This window comes from Euphorbia lathyris, chromosome 8 (assembly GCF_963576675.1).
Source record: "Euphorbia lathyris chromosome 8, ddEupLath1.1, whole genome shotgun sequence".
Taxonomy (NCBI): domain Eukaryota; kingdom Viridiplantae; phylum Streptophyta; class Magnoliopsida; order Malpighiales; family Euphorbiaceae; genus Euphorbia; species Euphorbia lathyris.
In genome coordinates this window covers 47,371,021-47,393,351 of record NC_088917.1, presented here as the reverse complement: position 1 = coordinate 47,393,351, position 22,331 = coordinate 47,371,021, and positions in this window count along the sequence as shown.

Sequence of the window (22,331 nt, the reverse complement as noted above, 5' to 3'; positions counted from 1 at the left end):
TAATAATCTGTTTGTTTGTGAATTTGAGTCTAAACGTGATAAAGTGAAGGTCCTTTGTAATGGTCCATGGCATTTTGAGAGGCAATTGGTTATTCTAATTGATGTTGTTGATGATGGGCAAATGTCAAATCTTTGTTTTAGTAGATGTGAGTTTTGGATTAGAATTATCAATTTGCCTCTTAATTATAGAGATCTGGTTTCAATAAAGGCAGTTGTGCCAAGGGATGGGGATGTTTGTGAGTTGGATTGTGATGTGATAGGTTTATGGTGAAGTTGCATGAGAGTTCGGGTTAGTGTTCTTGTGGATATGCCTCTTACTCTGGGAGTGAAAATTAGAAATGGGAAGAGGGGGATTGTGTAGGGTTATTTGACATATGAGAAATTCCCCAATTTTTGATATTGGTGTGGAAGGATTGGTCATGGCTTCGAGAAGTGTCAAAATGCGCTTGAAGAATTTAATGGTGTTGATTGTCCTTTTGGTTAGGATTTGGGCATCGTCTATGAGATTAAAGGGTGTTAGGGTTGATTCATCATGTAAAGTTCATTCGGAGCAGAGAGGTGATCGAAAAAATTCATGTAAGCATTTGAATTTTATAAATGAAGTTCGTCTGGATCAAATTGTTTCTAGGTTAGCAGTTGAAAGTAAAGATAATGTGGGACATGGTGTAGGTATGACATTAATGGGTAATGACGAGCCTACAAAATAGGTGGGTCAAGTTGATTGTTAGACGATGAAAGTGAAGAATGTGGAAAAGAATATATTGGAGCTTGTGCTGATGGAGCAAATTAGTAATGAGGGAATCACTGGTGGGGCGAAAACTTTTCAACAATTTGCAGAAATTGTTCAAAACTTGTCTTTGGATGCTGTCGGCAATAAATCTTCATCTGTTTTGGCCAATGTGTAAGCGGTATGGGGCTATGAATGATGTACACACACATATCTCCCAAAAGGTCGAATGACATAAAGGGTAAGTACTTATACGCACATCGTGGTTGAAAGGGGTAAGTGAAGCGTGTGAGTGTTATGCAATGAAAGAAACCAACTAATAATTTTTAAGCATTCTAAATTAGATATACTTTTGATGTTGTCCAATTATTTAAATGAATACTTTTCGATTAAGTAATTGATTTGAGAAATAATTACACCATCTGGGTAACGAAAGCATAATGTGACCAAATCTATACTCTTAACCATTCCTCTCGAAGCTAGGTACTTGGTATGATGGAATCATCATTTCACGTAGTAACCTCGGGCAATTAGTAAGGGTACACGTTAATCATTTCTTTGGAATCGATCAATTAGTTGAAATTTATTATTAAAATTGATATGTTTTGTTTTAATTATTAAAAAGTTCCGACTTTGACTTTCAGAATTTTAATCATTTTATTGACATATTGAGATTGATAACTAGTGCATGGTTCGGTTCAAAAGGACGAACATCCATTTCCAAAGAGTCGTCACCTGATGTCTCCGCTACTAGCCGGAAGGATTGGTATAATACATGTCGTAATAGGACTATCATACCCTTTTGAAGAACGGGTCCATGGACACTCATCTACTTTACCTCGATTTATTAGAATGTCTTAAATATCGTTTAGTTGGTTTCTTTCATGATTTCTACTTTTCACTTTCATGTATAAATAATTACTATGATGCTAATGCAATAAATAAATAAATAAATAATTAAATGGGAAATAACTTAGAGCTTCGAGAAGAGATTTTCTCCATTTCTCAAATTTTATTCAAATGTTTAAAAGAATAAAATTGTATGGAAAAAGAATATACCAATGAATGGGCTCAACGAGTCCTATTAATGAATAAATAAAATGAAAGTATTCAAAATGGACAATAGATAATGAAGGGAGTAGTACCGTAACACCCATTGATGAGAATGAGGATGGGGCGCCTTACGACAATGATGAGGAAATGGAGATAGAAAGGCCGTCACTGGGATTGAAAATGTTTAGTGGGGTAGAAGACCATCAGGAACATCTGTATCAATATGTAACAACAATGCTTGTAGAGCCCTTCGGTGTGGAGAAGTCACGGAGTTATTCCAATACTTCCTAATGGGAGAACCTCTAGAGTGGTACAACACTTTGCCCGGTGGAATAAAAAAGAATTAGGCACGTTTGTCGTAGTCATTTAAAGATAGATACATGGCGCTCTAGAGGAGAGCTAATTCTTAAGGGATGTCTAGTTCTAGGCCTAATGTGGAAGAGGTACTTGGCATGCAAAATAGGCCAATGACAAGACCATTACCAAAGTTCCAGAAGTACGGTGGAGTGCAGGATCCTTTAGACCATTTGCATCAATATCTAGTCGGCATGCATGCCGTTGGCTTCAAAAAGCAAGAGACAACGGACTTGTTATGTAACTCATTGACGGGAGAACCTCTAGTGTGTTATATGTAAATCCCAATGGAGACAAGCGGAACTGGGGGGGTCAATGACTAAGGTCTTTATCAAGAAGTTCGCCGAGTACAATGTGTCGCTTAGAGATGTCGAGTTGGTGGTACAGTGCCTAAATGAACTATTCACCGAGTACCTGACCGAACTTAAGGGTCTCAAGGAACTGATGAGTGTCATGACTTCCTTAGTCTCTCAGCAACCCAAGTAAGAATTCATAATGAAGTTGGCTGAACTCCAGCTGATGATGGTGAATCACATGAACTCCGTCCAAGGACAACTTAATGCCTTATCAACTGCGAACTCAACATCTGCAACCTCTGCTGAGGTCAATCAACTTTTCTCCCAGCTGTCCTCTGAGCTGACTGGAGCTCGTGACCTTATCTCCTCCTCTTCTCAATGCTCTATAGAACAGATTGGTGAAGCAATTCGCCTACTCAACCTGACCAAAGAGGAAAATGGACACTGGCCAAGTCAAGACCAACGAGATTCTACAATGCACTCAATCAACACTTGCGCATGTCCGGCATATAAATGTTCAACGTCATCATATGATACTGCATTCCTCAGGATGTATCATCAATCCTATGCACGAATGACGGACTCAATCAGTTGGATTGGGAAGTCACTTGAGTACCTACTCAGCATGCTCATCGCCAATATCAAGATCCCTGCTTCAAGTATGGCTGATGGCATGCAAGTGTTTAAAGGTCTTAGGGAAAGTACGGGTCACATGCAACACTATTCATCCATATTGATCCGTGCTGTTCAACAAGGGCAGTTCCTTTCTCCTCCCCTTCAATCGAATGATGCTGGCAAAACGGGGGAGAAAGAACAAGCTAAGCAAGCTGCTGGAACTCAGCAGAAAATGGGGGAGAAAGCTAAGGATAACCAGCCAGCTGCCGGAACTCAGCAGAAGCCTGGTTCAACTTCGCTGTCCCGAGTAATCAAAGTCAGCAACAAAGATCAGCCAATGGCAAAGGCAAATCCAACCAAGTTCAAGTCAACATGAAGAGATAGATTAGCAATAGTCTTAGCTTATGACTTGTGATTGTGTATCTGGCATATCTTTATTGAACTGACTATCTATATATGCATCCTTTATCCAAACTGACTATATTTATGCTATGCTTACTTGTTGTGTTCATATGCTGAACTGCCTGATATAATTATCCATTGAACAACAGTCAAACAAAGCTTGTGAACTCAAAAATTAAACAAGTTAATATACTCAGCACACTTCCATCTCTGATACCTATATTTGAAACTGAGTAATGACTAAATATTCCAAGCATTGACCTACTTCTGAAAACTGACCTTAGGCTCATCTGAATTAGATTTTGGAAGGTCTAGAATTGAACTAAGTCAGTAAAGGCATGCCTTAGTTTCACTCGATTAGATCTTAGAAGGTTTAGAGTTGAATTAAGTTAATAGATGCAACCCTTACGGAGGAGTAATTTCAGAAGAATAAGAAAGGTCAACTATCATGGGGAACCTCAACGCTGAGTTCCATAATTAAATACTTTTGCCAACATCAAAATGGGGGAGTTTGTTGAAACACCTTTCCACATGATTTTGATTTGACAAAATTATTTAAGTTAATCCCATGATTAAGACAATTAAATTTAAGTGCTTTGATTTAATTGTACTAATGAGTTTGTTCAATGTTGAGTAAGTTTACTAACGAGAACAGGAACTAAGTGTTCAATAAAAAGAAAGACATAACGAAGTCAGCATGAGCAAAGACACACAGCAGAAGCTGAGTAAAATGTAACTCAGTCTTGTTAAAAGAAAAGTCTTCTTCAGAATAACGCTTGAAGGCGAAGCCGACCGAAAAAGCTGAGTAGAATGTAACTCAGCATAGATAAAGAAAAAGATTAAAGGCAAGGCCGATCAAGTCAAGCTATGTAGTCGTCAGGACAGCACCAATGATCCGTTGACTAGAAGACAAAGTCCGACACAGGTCTGCAACAATTCAGAGGCCTCGGAAATTCGCCTAGAGACCTTTTTGAGACGCATGGATCAACTAGCATTTGGCAAGAAGACAAAACTGGCGCTAGAAGACGAACCTGGCGAAAGAAGACGAAACTGGCAAGCCTGACGCCTGCTAAAATCAGACGACATGATTGGCCTGCGATTCTGGAAGCTGACCAATGAATAACGAAAGAAGACCGTTACTCCTAACAGATATGTTGGAATTCAAATGATTTGAAGCTTCAGAATTCACTATAAAAGGACAAGTTCATCACTTGGATCCTTATGACACATACAAGCAAATACAGACAGAAAAGCAAATCTTCACAAGAGTGAAAATCCAAAATAGAAGCTGTCTAAAAAAAATAAAGCAAGTTCTTACACCAAACTTCCAATCATTGTGTAAAAGTCTAGAGTGAATTTGTATTCATCTAAAGTGTTCTTCGTTTTGAGAGAACAATCTTGTATCAATTGTAAAGGTTAGAAGAGTGGTGCTAAGTACTCGGTTATAGTACTCAGTGGTAGAGAAATTCTGGATACTCGGTTATAGTATTCAGTGTGAGATAGGATTGAGTAGACGAATAGAGGATGGTACTCTTGCATACTCAGTTGCTATTGTAAACGGTTTGTGCTCTACCTTTAAAGAGCTCAGTAGTGGATGGAAAAAGCCTGGAGGGACTCTAGGGACTGGACGTAGGCGGTGAGGCCGAACCAGGATAAGACTGCTGAGTAATCTCTAACCCTTTCTCTTGATATATATGTATGAGGCCGAACCAGGATAAGACTGCTGAGTAATCTCTAACCCTTTCTCTTGATATATATGTATGTGTTGCTTACTTAAATTATTCAGTATATAATTTGTACAAGCCGACGCTGAGTAATCAGAGTGCTGAGTTGGAAGCTGGCCTAAAGTGTTATTCCCCAACTCACAATTGAAACAGCTCTAGTCAGTGTCTGACTAAAGCTGTCTCAGACTTCACTCAACCTTGCTGACCTAAAGCTGAGTTAAATTATCAAAGAATTAATTAAGTCAGCATTATTAAGCGAAAAAGTTATATTAGTTCCTAACCCCCCTGGAACTAATCATATTAAGTTACACGAGACCAACAGAATCTCCACGAGGTTGATTATACCGTCTAACGGCATAAAATGTGTTGGATTACTACGCTTGGGCTAGAATCTCCAAGAGATTGATTATACCATCTGACGGCATAAATGTGTTGGATTACTGCGCTTGGGCTAGAATCTCCAGGAGGTTGATCAATTATTACCTGCATTAAGAACACAGATAATTCCCTTTTCTAGGGGGTTAACCTTGTCAAGAAATTAATTCTGAATAAATTCCAAAGAATAAATTGTAATAATAAAAAAGAATGACTTGAATTGAAAGTGGAAACATTTTTATTGGAATTAAACACATTTAATCTGATTAAATGAATTTAATGAGTTAGTATTAAATTCAACATGTAGAATGTGAAAAGGTGGTAACAGCTTAGTGTTTTGATCTCCGATCAAGGAACATATCTTCGATCGAGGATCAACGCGAGCATCAGTTTATAAATAAGCCATTTGGGATGCCATTGCTTGTTACACTTCCATAACAGCAATCTTTGGCATCCTAAACACAAAACATTGAATTTTCTGAGATGGCAGAACGTAGATAGAGATGTCACCACGCTTCAGAGAGTTCAAGCGATGGCTCAAACGAGGCTGCTGCTCATATGCTACTGGAGCAACGTGCTAAGGACCCGAACTTGGTCTCTTCGCTCGCCCATCTTGATTCGGTGCCTGCTGGGAGACACCTGGGGAGGACTAGCGTGTCTGCCATATACGGGAAGATCATCTCGAAGGATGAACCCGTACCGGTGGTGCTGTCCCGGGAGACTCATGCTTCAAAGTTCCTGGTAAGTTTTCAACTACTTTTCACGTGTTAGAACGTTAGGCAAGTAGTTTTAGAATTGAAATTAATCTTGGAACGTGCATGTTGATGTTTTACGTATGAAATAATCAATGCATGCTTGGGATTATCCCGTTTAATATAGAAACGACTATGTTTTAACTGTGCTTCTATTTCTGTCTATTGATAGCTGATTGAGGATGGATTTTTAAAGTCCATCCTCGATCGAGTACCGATTAATACTCGATCGCAGATGCCTTAACTAGAGACATGAAATCCCAAGAGGCATAGCCGATGCGATGTGATCGATTGTCGTCGGGTGAATCGATCTTCGATCGGTGATGTGTATTCACGATCGAGGACCCTATCAGGGACAGCCCCTTTAAATTTTGTTTTTCAGATACGTGAGTATGATACTCGGGTTTTCAGAATGCGAAGAAACCTTAAGTCGTTTTAGAATACACCTGTGTAGCGTTGTACCTAAGGCTTTAGTCTTTTCTATTTTATAGGCACGTTTGTGTAGGTCATCTGGCAACCTGGCTGTGTGTCGACTGGTGGAGGGACATGCATGTTGGTATCAGGAAGAGAGTCGAAGAGACTGGCTTCGTCCCGTTCTTGGAGATGTTCCACCATTCCAAGACTAACACATCTCCGAAGGTGCTGACTGCTCTAATCGACAGGTGGATGGATTCCATACACACTTTCCATCTGCCTATGGGGGAAATGCCCATAACTCCACTGGACTTCTATGCCATGACTAGGTTAAAATTCTCTGGCACGAGGATTGCGTTTGACTGCATGCTGGTTCATCCCCACCTCAGGGATGCAGAGATTGAGAGGTTGATTGGCTACCGCTTGATGAGCTCTTGTATACAGGCCACTACTATCATCACCTACTAGCAAGAACATCGAGGGCCTCTAGATGCTGTTGCTGTGGAGATATACGGTAGGTGCTTTGTCCTGACCCTCTTGTCTACCACTCTATTCAGCACGGGCAACCATGGTCTGGTGCTGTCTATTTTGCCCACGCTGGTGGATCTGGATGTTGTGCCATCCTTTGACTAGGGTAGAGCCGCTTTGGCTCATCTGCACCACGAGCTGGATCTTTGTGCCCGAGATGGGATGGTGGAGCTCAACGGCCTTAGTGTCATTGTTCATGTAAAGAATCTAGTTCTTCACTGATTGATTCCAATTGCTTGATTTTAACTTATAACTTGTGTAATCTTTATGCAGATATGGGCTTACGAGTACGGATTGGTCCCATCGCCCATGTTGAGCAACTGTGCTATTGCTCCCCCTTGATGGAATTTAAGGCTAACGTGTGGCAGTGGAAATATAAAAATTTTAACCTTTTTCCATTAACCCAAGATCCGTTAATCGTTATTTTATATAAAGAGTGATAGAAGGAAATACCTTTTGATGAACTATCTACCGTTGTAAGCGAAGTGCCCTCAACTCTTACTCCGAGTTCACGAGCACAAAACAAACACAACCCAAAATCAAGTTAGATATCAACCGTATAAAAGCAATCAAGAATAGATTGCCTCTAATCAATCAACACAAGATCAAGGAATAAAAGAAAGAGATGAAAATCAATTGAACGGAAGGAAGCGGTAGATAATCTCATCCTCAAACTTGTGGGTCGAAATTCTCTCTCTCTCTCTCTGGCTAGGGTTGGCCAAAATTTACATAGGAGGGGGGTATAAATACTCTCTTGTATCTAAACCCTAGTTAGATAGAATTAGGTTACTAAATAAGAATTTAATTCGGAATATAATTCTTATTTATTATCTATTAATATATCTAAATATAAAGATAATAATAATAACCTTATAGGATAATAATAGAAGTAATTTTAATCTAATTAAACCTCCTAACTTATTTATCCTTTTATTAATTTAATTCACAATCATAATCTAATTAGAATTGTTAAAATCAAATTAAATTATTTATGTATTTTCATACATAAAATCGCCCCCCTCTCTCTACTGGGCCTTAATGGACTCAGTTGGGCTTCCATCAATTAATTAACATCTGTTTCTCTTTTGGGCTCCAAGTCTTATGTGTGACCCATTAGGTTCTTATTGCTTCTAGCCGTATGCAACTATTAAATTAATTTTCACAGAATTATATTTAATCTTTGCATAACGGAATGAGTACGCGAAATGTGATTAGCAAATCCGAAACATTCCCCCAGAGCTATAAGAAGACAAGTTGATTCTGTCGTTGACCTTTCCGTATTAGTTACAGTATAATTCGATCCTTTATCAACTACATCCTTGAACTGAATCTTATGACTATGGATAATGTCAAGTCACATATAGCGAGACGTTCGTTTTACTTGTATAGGCCGAGTCAACTCCAATTAGATAGGTTAAGTGAAATATGTATTTCAAGTCTTATGCTATCACCTTGTAAGGATTTAGAGTCGAGTCTTCCACAAGCGATCATTGGACGTATCTCCCATTTATCGGGAGTGACAAATGCTCAATCCAATGTATAATTATCCTGCAATTACTTCATGTGATACCCAACGTTTGCCGTTCACACCCCAGAGTCATCTCTGTTATGGATCGTGTTACAACAGGATCAAAGCATCACATTCCGTAATCCAGAATCACTAATTAACATTCCTTTAAGTCTGAGGATTACTTATACCTATTAATACCAATGAGATGAACAGGTGACAAGGATGAATCTACCCATCCTGTTATCTCAAGTCGGGTCCCCAATCCTAATGAACTCCTTTTCATTGGATCCACGTAACTGTCCAGATATCTGTATATATGAAGCTTGTGAGATCAGCTTTCTATCTCGACAGAAGACATTGTTACATGCAAGTCTCAGCAGTGATATGTCAATCCTAAACATATTACTTGACTTGGGGTGGTTTTAAGTTTATTAGTTTATTATAAAGTTTCGTCTCACTTCATGCTTGTATGAACACTTTATAATCACTTTAAACAAACTTATGGATCTCCTTTTATTAGACTTTATTTAGTTCTTAAAAGGGTTGCCTTTATATAGTTATGAAACCATATCTCATTAAAACAAATGATATAAAGAACACTTCATTTACATTAAGTTTGTATCCTAGAACAATTGTCTATAGGACACTAAACCCCAACATACTCCCACTTTGACTAAAGCCAATTGTTTCTACAACTTATCCCAATAGAACTAAGATGACGATCATGTACTTTCTGGGTTAAGGGCTTTGTCAACGGATCTGCAACGTTGTCCTTAGTAGGTACTCTTTCTATTCTCACATCTCCTCTTGCCATAATTTCTCTTATAATGTGGTATCGCTTCAGGTAATGCTTGGATGCATTATGAGACCGTGGTTCCTTTGCTTGCACAATGGCTCCATTGTTATCACAGTACAGTGTAATGGGATTTACAATGTCAGGCACCACACCAAGTTCAGTAATGAACTTCTTAATCCAAACCGCTCCCTTTGCTGCTTCCGTAGCAGCGATATACTCTGAATCGGTCGTAGAGAAAGCTACGCTTCCTTGCTTGGAGCTATTCCAGCTGACCGCGCCCCCATTCAAGATAAACAGGTATCCTGATTGGGATTTAAAATCGTTCTCATCTGTAAGATGACTGGCATCTGAAAATCCTTCTATTTTTAGATCCCCTTCTCCGTACACTAGGAACATGTCTTTAGTCCTTCTCAAGTACTTAAGAATGTTCTTGACGGCATTCCAGTGCTCGTCTCCCAGATTACCTTAGTAACGACTCGTTATACTTAAGACGAATGCTACGTCAGGTCTAGTGCAAATCATAGCATATGTAATCGAACCGATTGCGCTGGCATACGGGATTACAGCCATGCGCTTCTTATCATCTTCGGTTTTAGGACATTGATGATTGTTTAACTTTACTCCATGTACCATGGGTAAGTTACCTCGTTTCGATTCAAGCATGCTAAACCGCTTTAGCACCTTTTCGATGTATGTAGCCTATGAAAGACCAAGCAGTCTTCTTGATATATCTCTGTAGATCTTTATACCAAGTATATAAGCTGCTTCACCAAGGTCTTTCATGGAGAAGTTACATGATAACCATACTTTTACCGATTGTAGTAGAGTTATGTCATTTCCCATTAATAATATATCGTCCACATATAATATCAGAAATGCAACTGAGCTCCCACTTGCTTTCTTGTAAATGCAAGCTTCTTCGCAATTTTGTTCGAAACCAAATTGTTTTATGGTTTCGTCAAAACGCTTGTTCCAGCTTTTTGATGCTTGCTTGAGTCCATAAATGGATCTCTGAAGTTTGCAAACCTTGTTTGCATCCTTTGATATGAAACCTTCAGGTTGCATCATATATACATCCTCAAGCAGGTTTCCGTTTAAGAAAGCTGTTTTCACATCCATTTGCCAAATCTCGTAATCGTAGTGAGCGGCAATAGCGAGCATTATTCTGATTGATTTGGACATAGCCACAGGAGAGAAAGTTTCGTCATAATCAATTCCTTGTTTCTGACGATATCCTTTCGCTACTAACCTAGCTTTGTAGGTGCATGGCTCCCTTGGGCTTTCTTGGGATGTTTAGGATTGGGAAAATTCCCCTTCCTCTTCTTTGATCCCTCTATGACAAGAGCCGATATTGCCTTGTCTTTCTTCATATTGGGCTCAACTGACTTGAGCATATTTGCAAACTCTTTAAGAGAGATTTGCAAGTCATTCATTTGGTAGTTCATGATGAACTGTGAATAACTCTCTGGGAGGGATTGAAGAATTAAGTCTATGCTTAGTTCGTTATCCATCGCGAATCCAATACTAGAAAGCTTGGTAATATAGCCAATCATCTTGACACAATGTGTCATCACAGATGTGCCCTCTTGCATCCTGCAACGATATAGCAACTTGGATATCTTGTAGCGTTCGCACCTAGTCTGTTTCCCAAACAGCTCCTTTAGGTGCATGATGATGGAATAGGCATCCATTTCCTCATGTTGCCTTTGCAATTCCGGTGTCATCGATGCAAGTATGATGCATCCCGCATGATCGTCATCAGCTTTGTGCTTCTGGTAAGCATCAATTTCTTCGATGGGAGCATCATCAGCTGGGATAGGGGGTATCGTTGTATCAAGTACATACCCTATCTTATCGAACTTTAAAACGATTTTGAGGTTACGAAACCAGTCGGTGAAGTTTGAACCGTTCAACTTGTTATCGGTAAGAATGTTTTGCAGATTGGTTTTAGTCATGATTTTAAGAGTGTTTTAATTTAACCTGAGAGTGAGAAAGAGTAAACGTATGTTATTCATTTGCTTTAAAGTACATCAATCTAAAATTATAGGTCTTTTGATTCATTTTAAATTGCTCCCACTATTTTTCCAAATTAATAGCCCTCCATATTAATTCGAAGAATTTCAAAAATCCTTTAGTGAGCTAGGATCCTAACTCCTGAGATTTCGCCTTGAGTTTGCTCAACAAGCTAGTCTCATTTGTTAGGTAGATTCATGTAATCAATCACATCTTTAATGTGATTCCTAGGTTATTGGGTTACTAACCACATTAGTAACTAATATGCTATTCATATTAATCCCAACCATATTGCCCATTAGTCTATGATAACATGAGTTTGCTCATCCAATTATCATAATCTAATTTAAGTATTACCCCATATTCATGAAACAACGATTTTCGATAATTCAGGTGTTACCATAAGACCCCGAGCTTGAGTTTGCTCAACAACCCAAAGGCCCCCAGTACTGTCGGCTGAATTATAATATTAGGGAGGGGCAACCGATTTTAATAACTTGCTTATTTATTTAACTTTTAATTAGTGAGGGATTTTTATTTCAAGTCTCATAATCTAACTTAGTCTTGATTTGCTTTAGCATACATCAGACACATACATTGGTGTTATGGACATATTATCTAAATTATTTCGTCGAGCCAGAGACGGAATAAAAGGCCAAACCTAGGGAAATACTAACTATTACATATTTCTCTTTAGGTCCTCCGTCTTCTCCATAGCGCCTCGAAATTACATATTAATTTCTATACTACTAAGAAAACTTCAATTAACTTGAAGGGAATTAGATGAGAGGAGAAATTACAAATAGATAGTAGAAAGGCAGGACTCGCAGGCCCTATTTCAAAAATACCAAAAGACTAAAAGAGGGTCCAAATATGTCCATAACTCCAAACATGCATAGACTCAATTAAATAAATTTAATTGGTTGATTACATAAGTACTTTATGTAATATTTAGGTTAATCACATTAACACATCAAATTAACTTTTATCCAATTTTAATTCTCACAGTTTCGTATCTTCTATATTAACCTTTTAGATTAATACAACTATACAAAACTTTAATTATGCATGTCCCAATTATTTTGATTTCAATTCATTTAATACTTTTGATTTACAAATAAGTAAAACAAACTTTTAAATAAAATTTTCATTCGATAATCAAAACATAAAACTATTAATTTCTGAAATATATATATATATATATATATATATATATATATATATATATATATAAAACTCAGTTTTATTTAAAAAATAATTTTAAAAATAAAATAGAGGTCCTATCGTGTCGGGCCCGCAAAAAGGGGGCCCGAGACTCACGGCGCCGCCGCCGTTTGGCAGCAGCGCCACGGATGGCCGCCCACGGTTGCTGCCTCGCGGCGCAACCCGGACTGCTGTCCGTTTTTTTTATATAATTATATATATATATATATATATATATATATATATCAGTTCTAAAACGGTTTTAAAACGATTTTCAGAAAATAAGAAAACCTATTATAGATTTTCCGTTTTATCCTTAGAATCAATAAAACTAACTTTTATCAATCTAACTATAAAACTAATAGATTTTGTTATAATGATTATCAATCAAAATTATTAGGAACATATGCATAAACTATTTTAATTAATAATTAATTAAAACTTATTTATCCTTAGAACTAATTAATCAAAACAATTTTGTTAATTAACCTAACTATAAATATTTATTCAATCTGATTGAAAAACCTTTTAATTTTCACATATGAAATAACGGATTTAACGCAGACTCTGATACCACCGATGGAATTTAAGGCTAACGTATGGCAGCGGAAATATAAAAATTTTAACATTTTTCCATTAACCCAAGATCCGTTAATCGTTATTTCATATAAAGAGGGATAGAAGGAAATACCTTTTGATGAACTATCTACCGTTGTAAGTGAAGTGCCCTCAACTCTTACTCCGAGTTCACGAGCACAAAACAAATACAACCCAAAATCAAGTTAGATATTAACCGTATAAAAGCAATCAAGAATAGATTGCCTCTAATCAATCAACACAAGATCAAGGAATAAAAGAAAGAGATGAAAATCAATTGAACGGAAGGAAGGGGTAGACAATCTCGTCCTCAAACTTGTGGGTCGAAATTCTCTCTCTCTCTCTGGCTAGGGTTGGCCGAAATTTACATAGGAGGGGGGTGTTGGTCCCGTGTAATTAGTTCCAAGGGGTGGGGGGTTAGGAACTAATGTAACTTTTTCGCTAACTGACTTGATAATTTTGATGAGTTTGTTAACTCAGCTTTTGGTCAGCACGGCCAATCTTAACGTAAGACAGCTTTGGTCAGAAGTTGACTAAGGCTGTTTTACCGTGAGTTGGGAATTGACACTTTCTGTAGTCAGCTTCCAACTTAGCACTCTGATTTACTCCGTATCAGCTTAAATGATTTATATGCTGAGTAAATTCAACAGACAACACATGCACATATATATATATTGAGAGAGTTAGAAATTACTCAGTACGACTTATCCTGGTTCGGCCTCTCTGCCTACGTCCAGTCCCCAGAGTCCTCCGGGCTTTTAGAATCCAATACTGAGCTCTTTAAAGGTAGAGCACAAACCGTTTACAAGGCAGTTGAATATGCAAGAGTACCGTCCTCTATTCTTTTACTCAACTCCTACTAAGCACCACAACCCAGTACTTAGATTTCTCTACCACTGAATGTTTACAACCAAACACTCAGCACAACACTCTCAATATCACGATTGATATAAGTTGTTCTTTTTCAAATGAAGAACACTTTAGATGATTACAAACAATCAATCTAGCATTTACACAGGAATAGAAAATGGGTGTAAGATCTCTTTCTTGTTTTTGAGTGCTTTGAAATTGTATTTTTCTCCCTTGTATTTTTCTTTTTGTTACTTCGGCCATGATCCAAGGATTTTGATTGTCTTTATATAGAGGAAAATCTGAAGTTGGATCATTTGAAATGTTTTAGCCGTTAAGTCCAAAACGGCTCTTTTAGGAGACAACTTCTGGTCGGCTTCAGGTTTTGCAGGCCAATCCTATCCTCTGATTTCTTCAGACGTCAGACTTGTCTTCTTCCTGCAGACGTTGTCTTTTTGTGGCAGTTGTCTTTTAGCAATAATCTGTTGACCCATGCATCTCGGAATGTGTCTTTTGCGTAATTCCGAGGATTCAATTATTGGTGCAAAAGGTTTGCAAAACTGAGTATCTCTCCTTTGTGATTCTTTGGTTTGCAGAATCCTTTGACATGGTCAAGCTTTTCTTTGGTTGTCCTAAACTCTTTCCCTTCTTCTGGCAGGTTGAGTAAGGTTGCTAAGTAAGATGGGGTGATTGTTATCTTGTGGCCCTTGACAGAAGTTTCCAAGTAGTCAGCATCTTCTTCGTCAACATGAAGATTGGAGTAAAATTCCCTAACTAACCTAGGATAGGTTTTCCCAGAAAGAGATAAGAGTCCTGCCCATTCATTCTTCTCAATCCACTCACAGAAGGGTTTTTCAGCGGTGATGAAGCTGGGAGAGAACCACCTACATTTAAGAACTTCAAGGTTGTTGACGTTCTTGTGGACCTTGACCATAGTCCTTTCCTTGGGCTTCTTTGAAGAGCTTGTTGGGTCAGCTTGAGGGTTTTTGTTCGGAGTTTGGTCAAGCAGAGGAGGAGATTTGGGATTTTCATCGGTGTGATGTTTGCCGGAATCACCACCGGAGACATTCTGAGGATTCGACATTTTCTTCTCAGAGTTTTTCGAGGGATTTTGGAATTGAGAGAGAGAGAGAGATTGGAATGCCAAAGGATTCAAACGTAAAGATGATTTAGTGGGAAATCTTCCACTATTTATAGAGATTTAAATCGATCCTATTCGTTGAACTAGCCGTTTTTCCTTGGGATGTTCAATCGACAGAGATTCTGTCATTTATGACACGTTCGGCGCATGGGTTTTGCCGTTATTGCTTACGTTATCCTAGGTGCTATTTATTACATGTGTTAGCATTTAATGGTGCAAGTGGATTTTACTCAGTTTTACTAGAATATGGAGCGTTTGTGATACTGAGTACCTAGTTCTACGTAGATGAATGTCGCAGCATATGATAATTACTCAGCATGTACATCTACTCAGTATAGAATAATCACTCAACATGTACATCTACTCAGCATAGATTGATTTTCTATATTTTAAGCTCAGCGTGTAGTAGTTACTAACTTTGAGTTCACTCAGCATGGCAATCACTCAGCATTCAATTTTTCACATAGAATTATTGAACAAACAAAATTGAATTAGGTTACTGAATAAGAATTTAATTCGGAATATAATTCTTATTTATTATCTATTAATATATCTAAATATTTAGAAACCGCAATGAAGGAAGAAGCAGCGCAATAAGGGAAAAATCTTACCTGTTCCTAAGTAGGAGGGAACCAATCCACTTGGGGCTCCCCGCCTTCGCAGCGGCAGCCATTAGCTTCGCTCCGCCTACTGGAGCCGCCTTCACCTTATTATCCACGGGAAGATGAGCACCTACCAAAGGGCGATTCCCATCCTTTTTGCTGGGATTCGCCACCTGCTCATTCTTCTTTTTGGCCTCCAGCTCGTTCATCCTCTTTCGCCTCTCTGCAACGACACGATTGGTGTCAGACAACTCCCTGCCAAGGGGACAAAAAGAAAGTCAAAATTTTCTAAAAATAGAAGTACCTTCATCAAGTTGGGAATACGTCAGATAGTTGATCAGGGTGCCCACTCGGCGGAGCAACGGAACCCCACACATCATAAATTCAAGAGACTCAGCATAGGTCCAAGTGTCTGTCTTGACACTCCTCATAAGGTTCGCCACGTTCTTCTCAATTGGGGTCAACTGAATTGATTCGCCAGCCATATGCCGAGGTTTATGATTCCAATACGCCGGGAATCCAAGAGATTCGCCCTCTTTCAATTTAACGAAGAAGAACTTTTCGTCCCAATTATGGACGTTGGACATCTTATCACTAAAAGGGGAATAACCCCTAAACTTAGCAAAGGTTATGAAAGACTCACTCTTTCGTTTTGAGGGCTTATGAAGAGATCTAAAGACTCGAGGGGAGAAGATCACCCCCAGATTAGTTGCCAAATAAGCATCCAAAGCCAGATCCAACCAACTATTCGGATGTAATTGGCAGACGGTGATCCTAAAGTAATCAAGAATCTCTCCAATCACTTGGGGAAGGGGAAGACGAAAACCCCTCTCCATATGGCTTTTGTAGACCGAAAGAAATCCCTTTGGGGGATAGGCAGGGCGATGATGGGCATTCGCCAACATCAATTCAAAATCCTTCATCCAAGGATAGTGATCCTCCAAATAGGAAAGATCCCCAGAATTCATACGGGAGGAAGTAACCTCCACTCGAGGACCCTTTTTCCTATGGGGAGTCGAAGGAGAAGCCTCCATCCCCGAAGCGATTCTAGAAGTCACCGCCGCAACAACAGGGGCGACAGCAGCGAAAGAATTTTGGGTTTATATAAACCTAGATTGGTAATCCATATACTTCTCTCGAGCACTGCGCAAACTAGAAAAATCACAGCTTGGAGTGCTCTCGGAAGACTCTGTACTAAATGAATAATCACTAGAGGAGGACGAGCCAAAAAGCTCGGAGATGGAACTCATAAAAATAGAGAACTGATGAAAAGAGGGAGACAAAACCAACTTACATGGAATTCTGAGGCGAGAGAGGGGAATTCTAACGAACAGGTTCTGGGCACGAAAGCGATTTTGGAGGAAACCCAGGCAAAAATGAAAGTTAAGACTGTGAAGAAGTGGAACTGGAAGAAAGAGAAAGAGAAATTTTAAAAGGGGCAAGACATCATTACCTCGACGCGCGCCGCCCAGACACCTGGCAACCAGAGTATGGCCTGGGACAGAGCGGCTATCAATAGGCTGCCTATTGACAGCACGCTTAGAAGATCAAAAGCCCTAAAGGGCTTTAGTGGCATTTGGGGGGGGGGGGGGGGGGGGGCTTCTGATAACATCCAGATATTATTCACGGGATCAAAAGAGTAATTAACCAAACGACTGCGGATAAGGAGGACCGCCAAAAGAGATGGCGTATGAAGCAAGGCATAGAGGTAGCAGATCTATAGATTCCTCAACACGCCTCAGATGGTCAAATACCTTGGGAGATCCGCCATCAAGCTTGGGTACGCCCACAGAGCGGCAGAGCCGACTCCCAATGAGGAAACTGACGTTAATAAAGGCCAATAATAACCCATTAATAAGCTAACGGTCATACTTGAATCAAACCAGTAACCGCCATTAATGAGGCATTAATGGAGACTTTCTAGTTACCAAGAGTTACAAACTACATGAGTATAAATAGCTTGCACCCCACGCTATTGAGGTACACACTTTCCAAAAACCCTACTTTCGTGCTTATAGTTTATTCTCAGACAAATTACTGACTTTGGCATCGGAGTGTCCCCCGCCGATCCCAACAGCGCCTCACAGGGCAATGCTCCGACCAAGGATTTCTTCACCAGTTATAAAAAAAAAAATCATATTTAAGGTTATACTACTACTCTAATTTATTTATATATATATATATATATATATATATATATATATGGAAAAGGTAATTATGTATATATTTATTATTAAGCCATGAATACAACACAAGGGCTGCACATAGTCTGCAGTTGCTATTCCAATTATAAAAGAATAAAAGTGAATTCTAATATTGAGAAGAGCAAATTGGATTTGGAGTCAAACATCTTACATCTACCAACAAATAGTAGGTCCACTTATACACACGCATATATATAAATTATTGATTCATTGCAATATAAAGGAAAAATGCATATTTAAGGCTCTCAATTTAACTTTTATTAATTAAGTCTTATCCTTTAAATAGATATATTAAGCTCATAATTAATTATTTTTTTAATATATTAAATTCTTAATCTTTTTTTTTAAAAAAAATTTTGCGCACAATACGCTTACATTAAAGAAGAAAGAAAAATCTCCACCAGATCCGGATGTGATTCGAACTTATGCCTTGAGCTCTCAACCACTAGAGACATTAAATTATTAATCTTTTATTTTTATTTTTAACATAATAAGTTATCTTGATAATCCGATTATGTTTGTAATCCAAACTGCATTTAGTGCAAATGAAACTACCAATATGTTATTGTTTGAACATATCAATTGACATATAGCTATATAATTTTCTAACTATTTTATTTTAGAGAAATAGCGATAGCAATATTCTGATAATTTTATACATGTTAAACAAAGTTTGAATTATTCATATAAATAACATGTCTAAAGAGAGACATAATACGTTAAAAAATAATTCATCAAATTTAATATTTAGTATATCCATTTAGTTTAATATGTTAAAAAATAATATTAAACGTTTAATAAATAAAATATAATTTGATCAGTAATTCAAAGTAAAGGCTATACTTACTTTGTATTTTACTAAATATAAACTATCCATTTAGGATTAGGCTATGGTTATTTTGTTTTTGACAAAATAAGCCTTATTTTGTTTTTGATAATGTAGAATCCTTGCCTTTCCATTCATTGATAATGTGATATATATACACAAGATATATGTGTGAACATGATAATTACAAATCAATTATATTCCTAAATTACAGCAGAAATATCCATATCTAATACACCCCCGTAGTCGAAACGGGAGGTGGTCGAACGTTGAGACTAGAGCGGAAGTCGTCGAAAAGAATTTGTGGTAGACCTTTGGTGAAAATATCTGCAATTTGATGACGAGAAGGAACATGAAGTACCCTAACCTCTCCTTTAGCAACCTTTTCTCGAACAAAATGTATATCCATCTCAATATGCTTGGTACGTTGGTGTTGTACAGGATTACCAGTGAGGTAAACTGCACTCACATTGTCACAATATACCAAGGTGGATTTACTAATAGGGCAATGAAGTTCAAGAAGAAGATTTCTAATCCAGCAAGTTTCAGATACGACATTAGCAACACCACGATACTCTGCTTCAGCACTAGAACGAGATAAAGTGGGTTGCCGCTTAGCAGACCAAGACAGAAGATTGTCACCAAGGAAAACACAATATCCTGAAGTAGAACGTCGAGTGTCAGGACATCCCCCCCAATCTGCATCTGTATAGGAGACCAAGGAATCTAGTGAAGAGGTTGTGAATGTAAGTCCGAACTCCAGGGTTCCTTTAACATATCGAAGAATCCGCTTGATAGCTGCCATATGAGACGTTTTGGGATCGTGCATGAATAAACAGACTTGCTGAACAGCATAACTGATGTCTGGGCGAGTGAGAGTCAAATACTGTAATGCACCAGCTAAACTTCGATACTCAGATGGATCATGATAAGCAGAACCAGATGAAGCACTCAGTTTTTGCTTAGTGTCAACAGGTGTTGTACAGGAATTTGCTGAAGAAAGACCGGCTTTAGAAATGATCTCAGTAGCATACTTCTTTTGAGACAGAAAAAGAGAGCCAGCGCTCCGAGTGACAGATATCCCTAAAAAATAACTCAATGGGCCAAGATCTTTCATAGCAAATTCGGAACTCAATTTGTTGATAATTGACTCTCGTAGAGCAGTGGAAGAAGTAGCTAGAACGATGTCATCCACATATAAGAGTAGATATGCCATCTCTGCTCCCCGACGAAAGACAAACAGTGAATGATCAGATTTACTGTGAGAAAAACCCATGGTAGACAAGAAAGAGGCAAACCGTTGGTACCACGCCCGTGGTGCCTGTTTGAGACCATAAAGAGACTTTTGAAGAAGGCATACATGATCTGGATAGTTGGGATCCCGAAATCCCAGTGGTTGATGCATATAAACAGTCTCATGAAGATCCCCATGAAGAAAAGCATTTTTTACATCCAGCTGATGTAGTGGCCAACCTTTAGAAAGTGCAATACTTAATACAGCTCGAATTGTTGCTGGCTTAACAACTGGACTGAAAGTATCACCACAGTCTACCCCAACAAGTTGATTCGCCCCATTTCCAACAAGTCTTGCTTTGTATCTTTCAAAAGATCCATCTGCATTAAATTTGTGCCTGAGAATCCACCAACTACGAAGAACATTAGCATTAGAAGGACGGGGTACGAGGACCCACGTCTTATTTTCAATAAGAGCCTTATATTCTTCAGTCATGGCTTGTTTCCAATTAGGGTCTTGTAAAGCAAGTGAGGGATTAGAAGGAATAGGAGAAATAGTGGTGGTGTGTAAGTTGAGCTTTCTTTGGGGTTTGAAAATTCCAAGTTTAGCTCGGGTTGTCATAGGGTGAGTCGGTTGGGTTGGGTTGGCGTGTATAGGATCGGGAGAAGGCGGGGAAGTGGGCTGTTGTGGGGAGGTGAGCTGTTGTGGGGAATTTGTGTTTGGGCCGTGTTGAATTGGAGAAGGAAAGGGACTGTCGAGAGGAGAAGGGGGAAGTGCTGGGCTGTTTTGGGAAGATGGGTTGGGACTGTTGGGCCGTGGTGAAACTGGGCTTTGGTTAGGAGTGGACGCATTAGTGGGGAAGGGAATAATGGGTTGGGTTGTTTGTGTAGGTGAGTTGGAAATAGAAGAAATGGGAGGGGAGGCCGAGACATGTTGAGTGGAAAATGGAAATTTGCTTTCATTGAAAATAACGTGACGAGATATAATTATTTTCCGCGCGGAGATGTCGTAACACTTATAGCCTCGATGATTGGATGGATATCCAAGAAACACACATGGAGAGGACCTAGGTTGAAGTTTATTTCTAGAGGAAGAAGGGACAAGTGGGTAACAAAGACAACCGAAAGTGCGTAAGTGAGTATAAGAAGGAGTACGATTGTAGAGAATTTGAGTCGGTGAAAGAAGACTAAGATTTTTGTGAGGGAGAATATTTAAAAGATAGGTCGCATGAGCAAGAGCATGAGGCCAGAAAGAATGAGAGCAAGAAGCATGTGTTAGAAGAGTGCGAATTATATTATTGATTGTTCGAATCGTTCGTTCAGATTTACCGTTTTGGGAGGAAGTATGTGGACATGAAAAACGGAATTGCATACCATTATTGTTAAAAAAATCATGAAAATGACTATTGTTATACTCACCACCATTATCACACTGAAAAGTTTTGATATCTTTTTCAAATTGAGTACGTACGTAATTTCGGAATGTGAGGAACACAGAAAAAACTTGAGATTTATTTGCTAAGGGAAAAGTCCACAGAAAATTAGAATAATCATCTAGGAAAAGAACATAATATCTATAGCCACTAGAACTTAGAACAGGAGATGTCCATATATCACTATGAATAATATCAAACGGCATTGATGACATATTTTTAGAAGCATAAAAAGGCAATTTAATATGTTTCCCAAGCACACATGAATTGCAAATAGAAAAATCAACATTTTTAGGACAAGAAATAAAATTATTAGTTCGAAGATTGTCTAAAATTTGAGGACCAGGATGGCCCAATCTATTGTGCCAAACTGAAGGAGATAAAACAGAAGCATTTAAAGCATAAGAAGACTCTGAAGAGGAGGATGTGACTGGATATAAATCACCGGTGCTATTACATCTCATAATAGGGATCCCCGTGCGCAAGTCCTTCACAGAGAAACCAACAGGATCAAATTCAACGGACACATTATTATCAATAGCAAATTTCCGCACAGATATAAGGTTTTTGATTAATCTAGGGGCATGTAAAACATTGTTCAATTCTAGGGTTTTGTTGTTTGTTTTTAAGGATGCATTACCAAGACCGATAACAGGAATACAAGTGCCATTACCTACTACGATA